Raw genomic sequence first — 20,066 nt, forward strand, 5'->3', positions numbered from 1 at the left:
TGGCATTAGAACTTTGTTGATGACTTTTTAAATAAATGAAACTATTTTTACTATTAAAATTGTCTTGATCTGGTGCAAATTTGATAGAGCAATCCCATGTTATGTATTAGTAATATAATACGAAAGCAGTTAAGAATTCCTGTTGTACATTGTACCCCAAAAGGCAGATTTTCTACCATTTAACTATAATTCAGCCGTTTATTTTCCAAACTCATGTTGACATATTGTTTCATTGGAAATGTGCAGTTTTGTTGTAAAAACCAAAGACGGTAGACTTGAGGGACTTAAACATGTATGACTAAACTCTGAAGTCAGAAAGAAGTTCACCAAGGAAATAGAATAATTACCTACTTCCACCAAAGAATTAGTACCCAACAAATACAAAGTAGATTTGACTTAAATGTAAAGTTCAAATAATAAAATACTAGAATATTAATGGTAACACACACATTTTATACTACTCTTTAATAGATAAGTTAGGTTTATTACTCTTTCTACATTACAAAATATAAGAAATGAAAAGATAACAGGGCTTGAATACTAAAATCAGGCATCACAAACACCCTTTTACATGCAAGAGGCTATAGACAGGAATATTGCATTTTCTTTGCAAAATAATAGCATTGTTTATTTGCTGTATAAATTCATCTTTGCGACTTTTCAGCTATGACCTTCACTTCGGTTGAAAATAAAATGTCAAGGATATATACTAACCTCATTAGATTTTATTTTTAAAAGGTTCAGCACTTATTACAGCAAGAGCTTTGCTTTTTTCCAGCTGAAAAGCTGGGGCAAAGAGTCAATAACTTCAAATGCAATTCCTTTTCACATAAATCAATCATGTATTTAACCCATAAAATAACTGCCAAGAAAAATTTGAAAAAAATATTATAGTAACAATAGTGAGTATTGTTTGATTATAATCTTAGCATAAGACATTGTGATTGTATAGAGATTTGCAAAATGAAATGCTGTTAGGTGATGATAAATACTTGATCATTTGCCTGGCAGTCTGAAACACCAGAATTTCTTAATTCATTCACAAATTTTCTAGTTTCATTCAAACAATTTCAAGGCAACAGTGAAGTATTGTAAAGGAAAGGAGACATATTTCTGTCCTGTCCTGAGGGGTTTGCACACGCTTAACAAAAGATATAACAGATGTCAGGCCGGGCGCAGTGGGTCATGCCTGTAATCCCAGCACTTTGGGGGTCCAAGGCAGGTGGATCACTTGAGGTCAGGAGTTCGAGACCAGCCTAGCCAACATGGTGAAACTCCGTCTCAACCAAATTATATAAAACAAAAAATTAGCCTGGCGTGGTGGTGCACATCTGAGGTCCAGCTACTTGGGAGGCTGAGGTGGGAGAATTGCTTGAATCCAGGAGGCAGAGGTTGCAGTGAGCTGAGATCATACCACTGCACCACTATACTCCAGCCTGAGAGACAGGGTGAGACTTTGCCTCAAAAAGCAAATTTTATATATATATATACACACATGTGTATATATATATTTGTATATATATACACATATATATTCATATATATACGTATATATATACACATATATATACATGTATATATATACATGTATACATACATGTATATATATATACACACACACACACATACATACACACATACAGACACACACACACACACACACACAATAGATGTCAGTATAAGGATAGAGACTGCTAAATGAGTTTGGAAAAAGGAAATGTCTCACGAAAAAATCAGAGAAGGCCTCACTTAAATATAAAATGACCAACTCTCACTAATTCCTGGGTAAGAATGCAAAATGGTACAGTCACTTTGGAAAATAATCTGGCATTTTCTTATAAAACTAAACAAATTATTTTCATACCATCCAGTAATCATGCTCCTTGGTATTTACCCAAAAGGACTTAAAAACGTATTAACACAGAAAAATCTACACACAGACGTTTATAGCAGCTTTTTAAACCATCGCCAAAATTTGAAAGCAACCAAGATGTCCTTCATTAGGTGAATGGCTAAATAAACTAGATAAATTGGCTATTATTCTGTGCTAAAAAAAAAAAAAAAAAAAAAAAAAAAAAAAAAGAGCTATCAAGCCATGAAAAGATATGGAGGAAACTTAAACACATATTATGAAGTGAAAGAAGCCAACAAGAAAAGGCTACACAGTGTATAATTTCAACTACATGACATTTTGAAAAAGCAAAAATATAGAGATAGTAAAAATATCAGTGGTTGCTAGGAATTGCGAGGTAAGGAATGAGCAGGTGAACAGAGAGAATTTTTAGGGTGGTGAAGTTATTCCACATGATTCTACAATAGTAGATAAATGTCCTTATTTACTTGTCCAAACCCATAGAACACAACCCTGGAGAGTGAATCCAAACCGACTTTGGGTGATAATGATGTGGCAATATAGGTTCATCAGTGATAGCAAATGTGCCACTCTGGGGGCGGGGGATGTTGATAATGGGGGAAGCTATGCATATATCAGGCACAGGGGGGTCGGGGGAAGAGAATATGGGAAATTCCTTTCCTGTACCTTTCACTCAATTTTGCTGTGAATATAAAATTTCTCTGAAAAATAATATATTAGCAAAAAAAAAAAAAAATTTAAACAAAAAACCCTGGGTACTACAGGTTTCAAAAGGCAGAGGAAGGGAATACTAGGGGCAGGAGAAGGAGGAAGAACATTTGAGATAAAATCCAGAATTCAGCTTCCATCATAAAAGTATGGGATTTTAATCAGATGAGCTAATTTTATTAGGGTTTCAGAAATGTATTTATTCTATGAAGTATCTCAATAAAACCAAGGTTTGACATAAATTTCAAAATTTTTAAATTTCCCCATCACATAAATTTACCATTATTTGTCTAATCAGATCCCTTCAATTTTTAGAGAATTATATTTTTTACCATCTAAATTTGATAAACATTGACTTATTTGATACAATAAATTTACATAGGTAAAGGTGGGAGGTAGGCATGTGCTCGTTTCAGTGAGAGAGACTATGCTAACACAAACTATTAAATAAATGATCCTTATCTATTAAATTTAAAATATTAACTGTATTGTATATAAATATCTTTTATATGTATGCATCTGTTTGTCTTCTAAAAATATTTAGTTTCTTCCTAATGAGTTCCACATATTTCATTTACATTTTTAGGAAGATGTTAATTTAAGAAAAGGCTGTAAGTCCACCACATCAAATAATCTTATTTTCAAACACATTTTAAAATAATATTTTGGTAATTTTCAAACATGGCATCTTTCATGTGAGCTTTAAAATCATATTACAACTCATTCAAATAGAAATTTTATTTAAATAACACTATATATATTATATACTTACACACAACAGTGTAAACTGAAAAATTTTAAACATTTCACAATAAGGCTTTTCATTCAGAAATATTCCATCCTCATTTTATGTACATTAATACTATTTTATCTTTGATTTTTCATGTAAGTCATTTACCCTTCCAATTGAATTTAGTGCAAAGTATATATAGTTTGTTATTGTGAACAGAATATTTCCCATTCTCATTCTAAATGATTTTTATACCCATAAGGTTAATGATTACACCATATCACATTTTCTTAAATATTTCAATTATGAATTTTTATTTTCTACATATTATAGCATCTGTAAAAATATTATTTTTTTATTTATTTTTCAAAGTTTAAGCAACTAATTATACTATGTATGCATTTGCTTCCCAGGTAATTGAAGATTCATAGGAAGTTGCAAGAAATATTACAGAGAAATTCTGTGTACCCTTCATTCAGTTTCTCTCAATGACAAGTAACATCCTGCATAATAATATCATGAAAAGAAACTGATATTGATATACTCCATCAACCTTACTCAATTTCCCCAGTTTTACATGGATTCATTTATTCACGTGCATTCTTGTGTGTTTAGTTCGATGCAACTGCATCACATGTGACCAGCACCAAAGTCAAGAACAGTTCCATTGCTAGGAATTCTTGTGCTACCCTTTTATTAATAGTCCCCCCAACCCAATCCCTTGGCAATCAACCACTACTCTGTCCTCCATCTTTAAAATTCTGTAATTTTAAGAATGCTATATAATCAGAATCATACCATACCTAAGCTTTTGGATTGACTTTTATCACTCAGAATAATTCCCTTGAGATCCATTCAAGTTGTTGAGTGTATCAATAATCTATTCCTTTTGATGGCTGAGTAATATTCCAGGGTACTGATATACCATTCTTTAACTCTTCATTCATTGAAGAACATTTGAGTTATTGCTATTTCTGGTTTGGGGATATTATAAATAAAGTTACTAAAAACATTTGTTTATAGATTTTTGTACAAACATAAATTTTCTTTTGTCCAAGAGAAATGCCCAAATATGAAGTTGCTGAGTCAAATGTAAACACATTACAGTTTTATTTAAAAATTCCATATTCTTTTTTACCATAGTTATATCATTTTACATTCTCACTAGCAATGTATAAATGATCTAGTTTCTCTGCATCCTTGGCAGCATTTGATGTCATTTTAAAAAATGACTATTCTTATATATACATGTAGTGATATCCCCTTGTGGTTTAATTTGCATTTCTCTAATAGCTAATGAGGTTGAACATCATTTAATGTGTTTATTTATGATCCCCATACAGTCTTCAGTGAAATATCTGTTCATATCATTCGTCTATTTTCTAACTGAATTATTTTGTTGGTGTGTTTGTTTAACTGCTGCATTTGAAGAGTTCTTCGTCTATTCTAAATACAAATCCTTTGTCAGATACGTGAATTTCAAATATTTCCCTCCAGTCTGTAACTTGTCTTTTCACCCTCTTTAGAAAATGTTTTGTGGAGAAAAAGGTATCAATATTTGTGAGGTCCAGGTAATCAATTTTTCCTTTTATGAAACATGCTTTTTTTGTCAAGTCTAACAATGTTTCGCCTATTTCCTGGTCTTGAAACTTTCTCCTATGGCTTTTTCCTAAGAAATGTTATAGTTTTATATTTCACATATTAGTCCCTGTTCTATTTTGAGTTGCTTTTTGTATATGTTTGCACACGGCATGAGGCTTAATGTGAAGTTTTGTTTGTTTGCTGGTTTATTTTGTTTTGTGTCTATGGATGACTAATTGTTCCAACTTTGTTTTTGAAAAGCATTTGTTTAATTCTAGTGAATTATTTCATTAGCTTGAATGTGAAAAATGATATTGAGCTGGGCAAGGTGGCTCATGTCTATAATCCCAGCTGCTTGGGAGGCTGAGGCAGGAGGATCAGTTGAGTTTAGGAGTTAGTTCAAGGTTAAAGTGAGCTATGACTGTGTCACTGCGCCAGTGCACTCCAGCCTGGGCAAGAGAGTGAGACCTAATCCCTAAAACTAAAAAAATTTAATTTAAGAAAACACAAAACAATGCTGAATGATCATAGTGTCAGTGACATTTCCTGTCTTTTTTCCATTATGAAATAATCATTATTTCTTTCCAGACTCTTATACAAACATATTTTTTCCTTTAATACATTGATATAAAAATTACATAAATAAAATATCCTGTTTACAACCACCCTATATGTCTGTAACAAAATCTAACCATGTTTAATTCTTATTTTTATACTATTACATTAATATGTTAAACTTTTATTTAAATATTTACATCTGTTAATAAATAAAATTACACAGTCCTTTGTTTTCTATTCTGTATTATATTGATCACTTAGCACATTAACACATTTATCAAATATTTTTGAAGTTGTATTTATTTTCTGTGTTATGGAATCATTCAATAATTTTAATAATATTTTTTAAACTCCAATTGCCCCTGGAACTTATTCTAAAACCAGCCCTTCAGAGTAATTCAAACACTTGTAAATAAATCTTCTGTTTAAACAATAATAAAGAGAGATTATGTAATTTAAGAATGAATTCATTTGACTTTATTGAACACTGAGAATACTATATACTTTATTCATTTCTTTGTTTTTTTCTTCTTCTGTGTTGCTTCTTTGTTGCTTTCCTTAAATTTTCCTTAGCTGCCTACCCTGAAGTCTCTTGAATTTTTCATTCCTAGAATAAAGACTCTTTCCTCACATATATAATGAATAATTAAGCTTCTCTTTTAATAGCCTCCAAGGCTAACCTCTATCCCACCCCTTTTTTTTTTTATGAGCAGGCTTCCCCCCATCTCATCATAATCATTTGGGTTGCTCATCCTTTGCAACCAATCCTCTCTGTCCCCCAAACCCTACTGGGTATTAGTATCCTCATTTCACAGAGAAACAGGCTCAGCAATGTCAACAAAGACCACATAACTAGTAAGTGGCAGAGCTGAAACTTGAACCTGCATTTCTCTGACTTTAGGTTTTCTTCATTAAACTATACTGTCTCCCAAAAATAAGTTTTCTTTGCTTTTCTCTTTAATAATGTATTAATAGCATCTTTTCACAAGACAATATACAATCTTATAAAAATATTTTAAGAATATTCTTATTGCCTTTTAGTCACAAGAACCTTTCTTCCAGCTGAAATCCAACTCCTTAGTGTAAGCCCCTCTGGACCTTATTAGCATCCCATTCTGCCTCAACTTGCCCAGGAAGGTAATATTAGTATAATCTCTTTTCTCAAAGAGACAAATGTCACAGCATTCATAAAAATGTAGGATTTTTTTTTCTTTCTTCAAGACAATTGTCTGCAATACGACTTACATTCCAAGCTTACCCTCTGCGCGTTGTTACAGGCAATTTATAGTTGCAACAGGACTCAGTCATCAGCAAACATTTATTACTCACATTGCAACCTAATTTAGCAAGAACTTAATTTATGTTAGAATCAGACCCAGGGAGAATCACCTAGAGAAATCTTGCTATTTGATACATTTAAATAATTTTCTCTTTATTTTTACCTAAGAAACAGAGAAATCTGGATGTCAATCATTCATCTCAATCGCTCACACTGAGCAATGAGAAGGCGGTTCAGAAGAAAAGTATTAGACTGTAAATCATTTTAAGAGACGTTCTTTCATATAAAGCTCCTTTCTTATTAATCTTTAGAGAAAGAAATTCTAAAATCAATACTTAGTCCCTAATGTAAAGAAAATATTGCTAAAATTTAATATTCACCTCTTATAGGCTGTTCTCTTTACTAGCAAGGTATTTGAGAACATACCTCATCTCTAGTGATTCTATAACAAAACTTAAGGCACAATTATATATATATATATAGAGAGAGAGAGAGAGAGAGAATATACAGGTATGAAAGTCTGAAAACCTAATATATGTTAATAGTTGCTATTAAAAGTGTAAATATTTGTCAACCCTATCAGATACTATAATTATGAATAGTGACACAAAAATCCAAATAAATGCATGGTTTAACAATTCACAAGTATTTAGAGACCTGGAAGCAGAATCCTTAATGGTTAAATAGTTACAAGGTAATATAGAATCTTAAGTAAAATGTTCAGCTTTGACAATATGAATGTGGCAACAGAACTGAAATTGAATAATTCACGCTATGTTCTTTTCTCTGCTCTATTTGGTCATTTAAGATCATAGACTGCTATGGGTATTTCTGTTCTTTCTTCCAAAAATCCAATCTTCCTTTTAAATGGCCTTTTGAAATGAGTTGGCTGCATAATCTTAGAGGAAAAAAAAGAAAGTTCTTCAGCATTCAACTGAAGAAAAGCTAATTTATGACTTTAAGTTCTTGGTTCCTCTTTGCTAAAAATAATTGTGTTAGTTTTATCTAGTTTATTCTTGATATCAGAGGTTCAGAAATATTTCTTTAATTTAAATCCGATTCAAAATAATTTCCTATTAAAACAGAAATAGAAAGAAAAATCTAATCAAGTAGTTATTTAAAATTTCCCACAAGAAGAATAAGCCATTTTCCTTTCTACTCACATGAATCTCCCTTAGCTGGGTTTTCCCAGTACCACCACCTCCATTCCCAGAGCGGTAGTTTAAATATTTATTCTTAATCATTTTCTTCATTTTCCCTGTCATATGGGATAGTCTTCTAGTGCATTTCCATTTTAAACATTATTGAATAGCTCATTGAAAAAACATCACTTTACCCCTCCTTGCACAGCCAGATGAAACTATAGAATGCAAATCACAATAGTCAATATTAAATTCTAGATTTTTGAACATATCGGCTGTTGATTTGTACATTCTCTAACTTGTCAGCAGATCCTAAGATGTTGTTTTAGTACTTAACATCTGAAATATAAATTCTATTCTTATCTTCTTTTAAAAATATCCCTTCTTTTCTTTCCCTATGATGCTGAAATTTTAGGCAGCAGATGAAATATTGTCTAAATTTATGTCATTTGAGATCAGGATAAGATCACAAACTTGGTTTTTAATGTTTCCTAATTTATCACCTAGAAAATGAACAACAGTTTCTTCTTTTCTACTTAAGAAATTTACAATTTTTAAGGTAAATTTAAAAAATTAATTTCAATAGTTAATTTGTATAGTAGTTAATATGCTTTGGCTATGTCCCTACCCAAATCTCATTTTGAATTGTAACTCCCACAATTCCCATGTGTCATGAGAGGAACCCAGTGGGAGATGATTGAAATATGGGGGTGGGTCTTTCCTGCACTGTTCTCATGATACTGAATGAGTCTCATGAGATCTGATGGTTTTAAAAATGGGAGTTTCCCTGCACAAGCTTTCTTTTTGCCTCCTGCCATCCCCGTAAGGTGTGACTTTCTCTTCCTTGTCTTCCACCATGATTGTGAGGCCTCTCCAGCCATGTAGAACTGTAAGTCCAATAAACCTCTTTCTTTTGTAAATTCCCCAGTATCAGGTATATCTTTATCAGCAGCGTGAAAATGAACTAATAGAGTAGTGGAACAGAAAAAAAATAAAAAGATACATTCTGGTATATTTTGCATAGATTTTTTGGGTTATGTTTTGTTTTGTGTTTTACATAAAAGAAGACATACAGAAATAACTAAGCAAATTACTTAGATCATTTAATTTCAGCCATTGTCTTTATTATTATTAAAATGCAAAATGTATAGGGTCACATAAAACACCTTCACATTGTTCACTTTCAGACACACAAAAAATGTTTTTCATTCTCTCGAAATATGTGTCTTTCATAGTTGTTCTCTTCAGCCAAAATGTTTCTACATATATTCTCAGATTTACCTTTAGAAACACAATATGAAGTTGCTTCTTTATAGTTACAGGAAAAATATAGTAAAATGTAAAATTCACCCAGAAGTCTCTTTTCAGAAGTGTATTTAACTACGCTGACTTTATAAGTTTCAAAATATGAATCGGAAAAATAATAATATATAATTCAAGCTCTTTAATGAAGAAAACCAAATAGCTCTCACTTAGTATTGTGAAATGTAATTCATCCATTCAAGCAAAAGTCAAAAAGGAAAAGTCAGTCACACTACATCTGTTTTACAGTCCCAGGAAATCACCTTTGTTCTTCCTGGCATATGAGGGATTTCCTTCTATATCTCTTTCTTTTGCCTTTTCTTACTCTTTTGACTCTCTTGATGTAGCAATAGCTAGGTTTCTTGGGAAAAAAAAAAAAAAAAGAATCTGGTCAATTCCTGATCAATTCTACTAATTAGAACTACTTTTGACTCAGATTATCTCTGTATCTTACAAAGCCTAATAATACATACTCCTTAACTTAATTTCTTTCCTGGGTCAGATAATCATCCAATGAACGTTCTTTCCTATCTGAGTATATTTCCAAAATGGGACTTTTGTACAGAAAATCATATTTTAATTATAAATACATTTTTAAAATTCAACATGGGGTAAGAAATTAAGACCAAACTGTGCCTATATTAAATAGAATGAGGAGGACAGTTGACAAATAAAAGATTATTTATTATCTGCTTCTTTCTTTTTTCTCACCAAACTCTGCTCTTTTCTCAACAAATATAGAAATAATATTTAGGAAATTCATACTGAACACATAAAACAAAAGCATAAACTGCAAGAAGTTTACCTCGTACAATGCCTTCACCTTCCCTGCAGTGCCCAGCACACTGTAATAAATCTAACCTCTGCTTCTGTATTCTCAAAAGGGGATAAGCAATGATGCTTCAAAAACAGTGACCAGAGTTAGAAGGTCATATTTTAGTCCTAGTTCAACCCTTCACTAGCAGGTATCTCCTTAGTTAGATCATTCCATTTATTTATGCATCATTTTTTGCATTTGCAAAGACAAAGGGTTGGACTAAACCACACTATATCCAACAGGGTTCTAAGGACTCTAGTGAACTCTTTCAGGACAGAGAAGAGATAAGGGAAGGACAGAGGTTATGTGATTAGACCTCTTCAACCAGAACGGTGCTGCTTTGGCATGTATGGTTCTTTGTACAGAATTTTATTTGAAGCACTACACATACACACTTGCACACACACAAAACACATACAAACACACATGATGAGCTGCACACTAGCTTGCATCTCTTAGGATTCTCTAATTTCTGGTATATTTTATACTAGCTCTTTCATTTTCAGCAGCGACTCAAAGTGCTCATCAAATAAGAAATGTACTTTTCAGTTCTGAAGGACTATTATTAAATTTTACCTCAAACTTATCATCCCTTGAGTACGTAAGTCAAGAGCTTTAGGATTTACTCGTAGTTTTAATTAGCCAAATTAGTCAATCATTCAAAATGCTAATCATTCTCAACTCTCTTTCCAAGACCGTTTTCAAATTAACATCTCCTGAATATGAGTAAAGCATCTAAATATGAGAAATGTATGAAGGTTTTCCATGTTAGAAGAAGTAAAGAACACTTACACACTGTGATACATACACATGTGTGCACACATACACCCTGAAATGATGTCATCCTTTTACCCTAAAGTGGTATGGCGGCTCTATAAAGTCATAAATTTAAGTTCCTCTTTCACACATGCTGCTTGCTTCTATCACATTACCATGACCAAATTTTTATTCCATGTCTTTATTACCATACACCAGACGTTTCCAGTGTATGGTTGTGGATTTCAGGAAGACAGGTGTCACAGAAGTCAAAACTGTATTCATAATAACCCAAAAACATTATTGTCCTTATCAACGGGTTGAAAATTTCACTTGTGATGCAAAAGCAATGGTTGATAAAACTCCAGGCACCCTTTCATGAGTTGACACTGTGACATCAAACAATTGTCATTATATTCTTTATGGCCATATAGCCTCAATTTAAAAATAAACCCAGTTTCAGTTCAGAAGTAGTGAAAAATATTAATTGTACTAAATCTTGACTCTCAACGTCTTTTTAAATATTTGTGTGGTGCAGTATGTCAAAAAATATAAAATAACACCAGCACATATGAAATATGATGGTTATCTCATAGAAAAGCATATGGGCAGTTGCTTGAGTTATGAGATAAACTCACCACGTTGCTTTTTTCATAGAACATTATTTTTAATGGAAGGAATGAGTAACAAATTATAATTATTCAGATTTAAGTGTTCGACAGGTGTTTTTCTTCAAAATGAAGTAAACTTTTTCTTCACAAAACCCACAATTGGCTGTATTTGTTACAAACAATAAAATTCAAGCTTTCAAGCAAGAAAATGAATTTTAGAAAACTGATATTCTCCATCTTCAGTTTGAACATTTCTCAATAATTCTCTAGTGAGCTTTTTCTAGTGAAATCATCAGTGAAATTAATCATGATTTTTAACAACTGTACAATCACGTGTCACTAAATGACAGGGCTATGTTCTGAGGAATGTGTCATTAGGCAACTTCATGGTTGTGGAAACACTGTAGAATGTACTTACACAAGCCCAGATACTAAAGCCTACTGCGTATCCATGCTGTAAGATACAGCCTATTACTCCTAGACTACAAACCTGTACTGCTTGTTAATGCACTGAATACCATAGGCAATTATAACAAAATGGTAACTATTTGTATATCTAAACATAGAAAATGTATAGTAAAAATACAGTATAAATGATAAAAAAGAATGGTATACGTGGATAGGGCACTTCAAGAACGGAGCTTGTAGGATTGGAAGTTACTCAGAGTGAGTCAGTGAGTGATGGGTGAATGTGAATGTCTAAGATATTATTGTACACTATTATAGACTTTATAAGCATTGCACAGTCTACATTAAACGTATAATTTTTTTCTTTCTTTAATAGTAGATTAACCTTAGCTTCCTGTAACTGTACTTTATCAATGTTTTTCATCTTTGACACTTTAGTGATAATATTTAGCTTAAAAACACAAACACATTTCATAACTGAACACAAATATTTTCCTTCTTTATGTCCTTATTGCATAACCTTTGCCTATTTTAATTTTGTTTTACTTTTAAGAAATGAAGACATAAACACACACGCACATTAGCCTAGGCCTACACAGGGTCAGTATCATCAGTATCAGTCTTCCACCTTCATATCCTATTCCACTGAAAGGTCTTCAGGGTAAATAACATGCATGGAGCTGACATCTCCTATGACAATCATGCTTTCTTCTGGAATACCTCCTGAAGAACCTTTCTGAGGCTGTTATACTGTTAACTTATGTTTTAATAAGTAGAAGGAATGCACGGTAAAATAATCAAAGTGTAGGATATTAAATACATAATCCAGTAATACAGTAGTCTATTATCATTATTAAGTATTATGTATCATATGTAATTCTATGTGATATAATTTTACAGGACAGGCAACACAGTAGGTTTATTTATGCCAGCATCACCACAAACACCCGAGTAATACATCACACTACTGTGACCTTACTACGGCTATGTCACTAGGTGATAAGAACTTTACAGCTGAATTATAATCAAATGGGACCACCAAAATATATGAAGTCTGTCATTGATCTAAAAGACATTATAATGTGCATGACTGTGTAATAAGCTCCACTGACATTTGGAAGACCTGCATAACTCAGTGAACTAATATTTTACAAATGACCAATTCATATTACAGAAGCAGATGTGGGTAAGAGTCTTTCAACGTGTAAGATGAACCAATCGACTTTAATGTAGCAGATTATTAAAATATTATTCAGATTTTACACTGTGATTAACCTTCAAGCATCTATCACTTATCTAGTTTTCAAGAAGTAACAGCAAAAAACCTCTACAATTATCTGAAATAGCTATTAGCATACATATTCTAACTATGTGTGTTTATGAGGTCCGAATGTCTACATATACCTCCACCAAAACAACGCATTGCAAAAGAATTAACAGAGGAGCAGATATGAGAATTCTGCCATCTTCCTCTGAGTTAGACATTAAATACATTTGTAAAAATGTAAAACACCACCATTTATTTTGCCTTGTTTTGAAAAACATCACTGTTTTCATTTTACGTTACTTATATTTATATATAATTGTTTTATTATTGTCATCTTAAATAAATTAATACATAATTTATTTGGAATCTCAGAATTTATTTGCAATGTCTAATTTTGCAAATGGTGATATATGCAATTCAAATACCCCAGAGCATTTTTGGGTCCTCAGTACTTTGTTAGAGTACACTACACTACGTTCTACTGCTTGTACTTTATTGTGTATTTTACAAGTTTATGTTTTTCCACATTTCAAACCGCCAGGGTTATAATAAATATTATTCAAGTCTCAAAAGATGTTGACTTTCTTTTCTATTTGGTAATATCGTCAGCTTTAATAACCTTACTCTATTGTATTATTATTTAGTACTTCATTATCAAGAACTTTCACTAAAACAATTCTCTGACATTTTTATTGCAAGAGTGGATAACCAGAAGCATTTGTCACTGGTCAACACATGCATACTCATTTTATTGTGCTTTGCTCAATTACACTTTGCAGACATTGTTTTTTACAACTTGAAGGGTTGTGGTAGCCTGTTGTCAAGCAAGCCTATTAACACCATTTTTCTGATAGCATGCAGTCATGTTATGTCTCTGTGTCAAACTTTGGTAATTCTCACAATCTTTCAAACTTCATTATTATTATATCTGTTATGGTGGTCTATGATCAGGGATCTCTGATACCACTATTGTAGAGGAACCATGAACCATGCTCATATAAGGGCATAATGTTGTGTGTGTCCTAATTGTTACATCAACCAACTGATCCCCTGTCTCTCTCTCTCTCTCTTCAGGCGCCGCTATTCTCTGAGACATAACGATATTGAAATTAGGGCAACAGTAGCCTCTAAGTATTCCAGTGAAAGGAAGAGTCAAATATCTCTCATTTTAAATCCAAAACTAAAATCAATTAAGCTTAGTGAAGAAGGCACATCAAAAGCTTAGGTAGGCTGAAAGCTAAGCCTCTCGCTCCAAACAGCCATGAAAAGTTCTTAAGGGAAATTAAAAGTGCTAATCTGGTGAACACACAAATGATAGCAAAACAAAACGGTCTTATTGTTGATATGAAGAAAGTTTTTGTGGTCTAGATAGAAGATCAAACTAGCCACACCTTTCCCTTAAACCAAAGCCTAATCTAGAGTAAGTTCCTAACTCTCTTCAATTCTGTGAAGTCTGAGAGAGAGGAGAAGGCTGCAGAAGAAAACTTTGAAGCAAAGAGAGATTGGTTCATAAGGTTTAAGGAAAGACCCTATTTCTATAACATCAAAGTGCAAGGTGAAGCAGCAAGTGCTGATGTAGAAACTGCAGCCCGTTATCAAGAAGTTGTAGCTAGGATCATTGATGAAGGTGGCTACACTAAACAAGAGATTTTCAATGTAGACAAGACAAAACAGCCTGCTATTGTAAGAAGATATTATCTAGAACTTTTTTTTTTTTCTTTTGAGACAGAGTCTCGCACTATCACCCAGGCTGGAGTGCAATGGTGCGATCTCGGCTCACTGCAACCTTCACCTCCCAGGTTCAAGTAATTATCCTGCCTCAGCCTCCCAAGTAGCTGGGACTATAGGCACATGCCACCCTGCCTGGCTAATTTTTGTATTTTTAGTAGAGATGGGTTTTCATCGTGTTAGCCAGGATGGTCTTGATCTATCTAGGACTTTCATAGCTAGAGAGGAAAAGTCAATGTCTGGTTTCAAAACTTCTAAGGAGAGGCTGACTCTCCTGTTAGAGGTTAATGTAGTTGGTGGCATTCAGTGGAAGTCAAGCTCATTTACTACCCTCAAAACCCTAGGGCCCTTAAGAATTATGCTAAAGTTACTCAGCTTGTGCTTTATAAATGAAACAAGAAAGCCTGGTTGACAAAACTTGGATACAGCATGGTTTACTAAATATTTTAAATCCACTATTGAGACTTACTGCTCATAAAAATATTCCTTTTAAAATATCACTGCTCATTGACAATACACCTGGTTATCCAAGAGCCCTGATGAAGAGGTACATCAATATTAATGGTTGTTTTCATGCCTGCTAACACAACATCCATTCTGCAGCCTACAAATCAAGAAGTAATCTTGATTTTCCAATGTTGGTAATTAAGAATTGCATTTGGTAAGGCTGTCATAGATACTGATTCTTCCGAAGGATCTGGGCAAAGTGAATTAAAAATCTTCTGGAAAGAAGTCACATTTCTAGATGCCATTAAGAACATTTGTAATTTATGTGAAAAAGTCAAAATATCAACATTAACAGGAGTTTGGAAGAAATTTATTCCAATCAGCACTGATAACTTCAAGAGGTTCAAGGCTTCAGGGCAGGAAATAACTGCAGATGTGGTAGAAGCAGCAAGAGAATTTGAATTAAAAGTGGAACATGAAGATGAAACTGAACTGTTGCAATCTCAAAATAAATCTTAAATGAACAAGGAGTTTTTTCTTACGGATGAAGAGAAAGGAGTAGTTTCTTGACATGGAATCTACTCCTAGCTAACATGCTGTAAACAGTGTTGACATGACAACAAAGGATTTAGAATATTACATACACTTAGTTGATAAAAATGTAGGATTTGAGAGGGAGGAGCAACTCCCATTTTGAAAGAAGGTCTACTGTGGAGAAAATGTTCTCAAACAGCACTGCATGCTATGGAGAAAATTTTGTGAAAGGAAGTGCTAGTCAATGTGGCAAACTTTATTTCTGTCTTATTTTAAGAAATTGTCACAGTCATACCCACCTTCAGCAACACCACCTTGTTCAGTTATCAGTCATCAACATCAATGCAAGACCCTCTACCAAAAAAAAAGATTATGATTTGCGGAAGGCTCAGATCATCAAATAGAATTTTTTAACAGCAAAGCAATGTTTTATTTAAGTTCTGTTCAATTTTATAACACATAATGTAATTGCACACTTAATAAACCACAAACACTAAAAATATAACTTTTACATGCAGTGGGAAACCAAAAAAATTGTATGATTTTCTTTATTGGAATAGTTGTTTAATAGCAGTGTTCTGAAACTAAACCTGCAATATTACAATGTATGCCTGGATTTATTGAGAACTTAGTTGTAATAGAAACTATTATGAATAATATAATAAAGTAGAAAGCAGTGTAGGTGGTAAAGATATAAACCTTATGCTGGGCTTCAAATATAATAAGGAATCCAGGTTTATCGCAATAAAAGAGGCAGGAAGTAAAGATTAAGGTAGAGTTGTAAATGGGTTGGCTAAGTGTTGAAGTGTGAAACACAGAGCTAATCTGAAAAGGTATTTTACCCTCTCTGTTTTTATTTCTCCCACCCTCCACACCCCACCATAGCCACATTTGCCTCCTAATATTCGAGAAAATATTTGTAAACCAAAAAATCAAGCAAAACAGAATAATCAAACAGAAAACCCTAGCCAAACACAACCTAAAGAACAGACTTCAGAGAACACACATGGTGAATAACAGTGATTTTTCAAAAATAGTTTAAAAGATTCTACCAAAGAAAACACAAATAGCTACAGTCTACAGCAAGAAACAAAAGCCAACCCAGAAAAGGAAGAAAAATCTGATTATAAGAGTTCCACATTGTAATATTCAAAATGTACACTTTTCAATCGGAAATTGTAAAGCATCCAAAGAAATAAGAAAGTATAGTCCATTTACAGATGTTAACAGAAACTGCTGCTGGGGAGGCGCAGACATTTTACTCAATAGAGAATGACTTTAAATCAATTGTCTTAAATATGCTCACAGAGCTAAAGGAAATCATGAATACAGAGCTAAAGGAAACCAGAATAACAATGTATGAAAAAAGTAGAAAATATCCATAAAGAGATAAAAAAATATTAAACACATACATGCACAGAAATTCTGGAGCTTAAAAGTATAAGAACTTATATACAAACTCAGTAGAAGAATAAAACAGCAGATTTGAGCAGGCAGAAGAAAGAACCAGTGGAAAAAAATGATAGATCAATTAAAATTACTGGTATAGAGAGCAGAAAGAAAAAAGAATGAAGGAAAATGAGCAAAGCCTAAGACACATTTATAACACCATCACACATAGCAACACAAAATAATGGAAATCACAAGAGGAGAGAGAGGAAAAGGGCAGAAAGAGTATTTAAAGAAATGATGGCCAACAACTTGCCAAATTTGGCAAAAGACATGGGACTATATATTCAAGAAGTTCAACAAACAAACAAACAAAAAACTAAAAAATACATTCTGAGACACATTATAATCAAATATTCAGAGGATAAGAACAAAGACATGATCTTGCAAGCAGCAAAAGAAAACTCTCTTAATACATATAAGGGATTCACAATAAGTTTAACAGGAGATTTCTCAGCAATAAACATAGAGACAAGAAAAAGGTGGAACAAGGTTTTTTAAAAAAAGAGCTTCCTTCCTTTCTTTCTTTATTAGCATTATTATTACTATTATTATTATTACTATTATTATTATTATTATTTTGAGATAGGGTTTCACTCTCGTTGCCCAGGCTGGAGTGCAATGGCACAATCTCAGCTCACTACAGCCTCCGCCTCCTAGGTTCAAGTGATTCTCCTGCCTCAGTCTCCCAAGGAGCTGGGATTACAGGCTCCCACCACCAGGCCCAGCTAATTTTTTGCATTTTTAGTAGAAACAGGGCTTTGCCATGTTGGCCAGGCTGGTCTCAAACTCCTGGCCTCAGGTGATCCTCCCGCCTCAGCCTCCCAAAGTGCTGGGATTACAGGTGTGAGCCACTGCTCCCAGCCAAGAAGAGCTTTCAAACAAAAATTCCATATCTAGCAAAATCATCACTCAAATGAAGGAGAAACCAAGATATTCTCTGATAAACAAAAGCTGAGGAAAGCTGAGGGAGTTTGCAATAAGTAGAACCACCCTCCAAAAATGTTAAAGGGAGTACTTCAGCATGACGTGGAAAAATATTATACAATAATTTGAAGCCATATGATGAAACAAAAAACTCTAGTAATGATAACTCCCTAGGTAGATAGAAAAGGCCGTCTTATTGTATATTTGGCTTGTGACTCATCTTTATACTTCTTATATTAATATGATTTAAAAGAAAAGTGTATAATAATAATTATAAATCTAGATTAACAGTCACACAATATATAGAGAGATGTAATTTATGACAAAAACAATATGGTAAGGGTGAAGCTGTATGAAAACAGAGTTTGTGTCTGTGATTGAAATAAGTTAAAATTAATTCGAACTAAATTGTTATAAATTTAAACCATGAATTACAATAACCAACATAACCATAAGAAAAAAAATTGAAAGAGAAAATGAGAAGAGATCAAAGAAGGACACTATAAAAATAAATTAAACACAAAATAAGGCAGCACTGAAGTACTTAAAGAAAACAATAAGTTAAAGGACAAATAGAAAATAAATGGAACAATGAAACAACTACTTCATTTTAAGAAATAAATGTAATTTTCCATTCAAAAGGCTGCAAATGGCAAAATGGATTTTTAAAATTCACTTACTTTCTTTCTAAAGATGCAATGCATTGCGGGTGAATGATAGAAAATATATTCTTTGCAAACTGTAACCAAGAAAGAGCAGAATTTGCTATCCTCATATCAGAAAAATTAGACTTTAAGTCAAAAATTGTTATAAGAAATGATACTATATATTGAAAAATGGTCATTAAATAGATAAAATAATAATCATATATGTATGAAATAATAGAGGTGCAAATTATATGCTATGGTTTGAGTGACTGTGTTCCCCTTCCAAATTAATATTGAAATGTAATCCCCAAAGCAATCGTATTGAGAAGTGTGAACTTTGAGAGGTAATTATTAGGGCCCTACCATTGTGAATGGAAATAATAGCTTTATAAAACAGCTTGGGATTGAAGGGAAGGCTGTCTTTTCCTTCTGTTCCTTCTGCCATATGAGAATGCAGTATTCCTTCCCTCTGGAGAGTGCAGCAAAAAGGTGTCATCCTGAAAGCAGAGAGCAGTCCTGCCAGAACCTTGACCTTGGACTTTCCAGCTTGCAGAACTGAGAAACAAATTACTATTGTTTATATCACCCAGTCGGTGGTATTTTGTTATACCAGCACAAATGAACTAGACATTATACGATGTAAACAAGTTTCTAGAAAAACACAAACTACCAAACTTATTCAAGAAGAAATTAAAAAACCTGAACAGACCAATAATGAGTAAGTTACAAAATCATGAATCAAAAACCTTCCTAACAATAAAAAGGCTAGAACTAGATGACTTCACTTGTGAATTCTAACATTTAGAATAATTAACACTCATCCCTCTCAAACTCTTCCCAAAACTGTACAAGAAAAGATTACTTACTATCTCATTCTGTGAGGTTAAAATTATTTTGATATGAAAGCTAGACAAAGATAGCACAAGAAACCAACAGATCGATATCTCTTATAAATACAGATGCAAAAATCCTTAAAGTATATTAGAAAACTGAATTCTTCAGCATATGAAGAGGCTTATACACCATGAACAAGTGGGTTTTATTCCAGGAGTATAAGAGTGGCTCAACAAAAGAAAATCAATGTACTACAACATAAAATAGAAAAGGGAAGAAAACAAATGATCATTTAAATTTATTGATAAAATATATTTGACAATATCCAACACTCCTTATAAAAATAGTTTAAGAGCTAGAAATAAAAAGAATCTTCCTCAATCATGTAAAGAATCTTTATCTAAACAAACTAAGACTACTCAATGAAGAAAGACTGAAAACTTTCCACCTATGATGGAATAAGATGAG

At 32.9% G+C, this 20,066-nt stretch overlaps 1 protein-coding gene across 12 annotated transcripts in view; it reads right to left on the bottom strand.

Annotated features, from left to right (window-relative positions):
* Positions 1 to 20,066, bottom strand: part of DPP10 (dipeptidyl peptidase like 10) — a 1,402,014-nt gene that overhangs the window by 508,642 nt on the left and 873,306 nt on the right. The window lies entirely within an intron of this gene.

The sequence above is a fragment of the Theropithecus gelada genome, chromosome 12 (assembly GCF_003255815.1).
Source record: "Theropithecus gelada isolate Dixy chromosome 12, Tgel_1.0, whole genome shotgun sequence".
Classification (NCBI taxonomy): domain Eukaryota; kingdom Metazoa; phylum Chordata; class Mammalia; order Primates; family Cercopithecidae; genus Theropithecus; species Theropithecus gelada.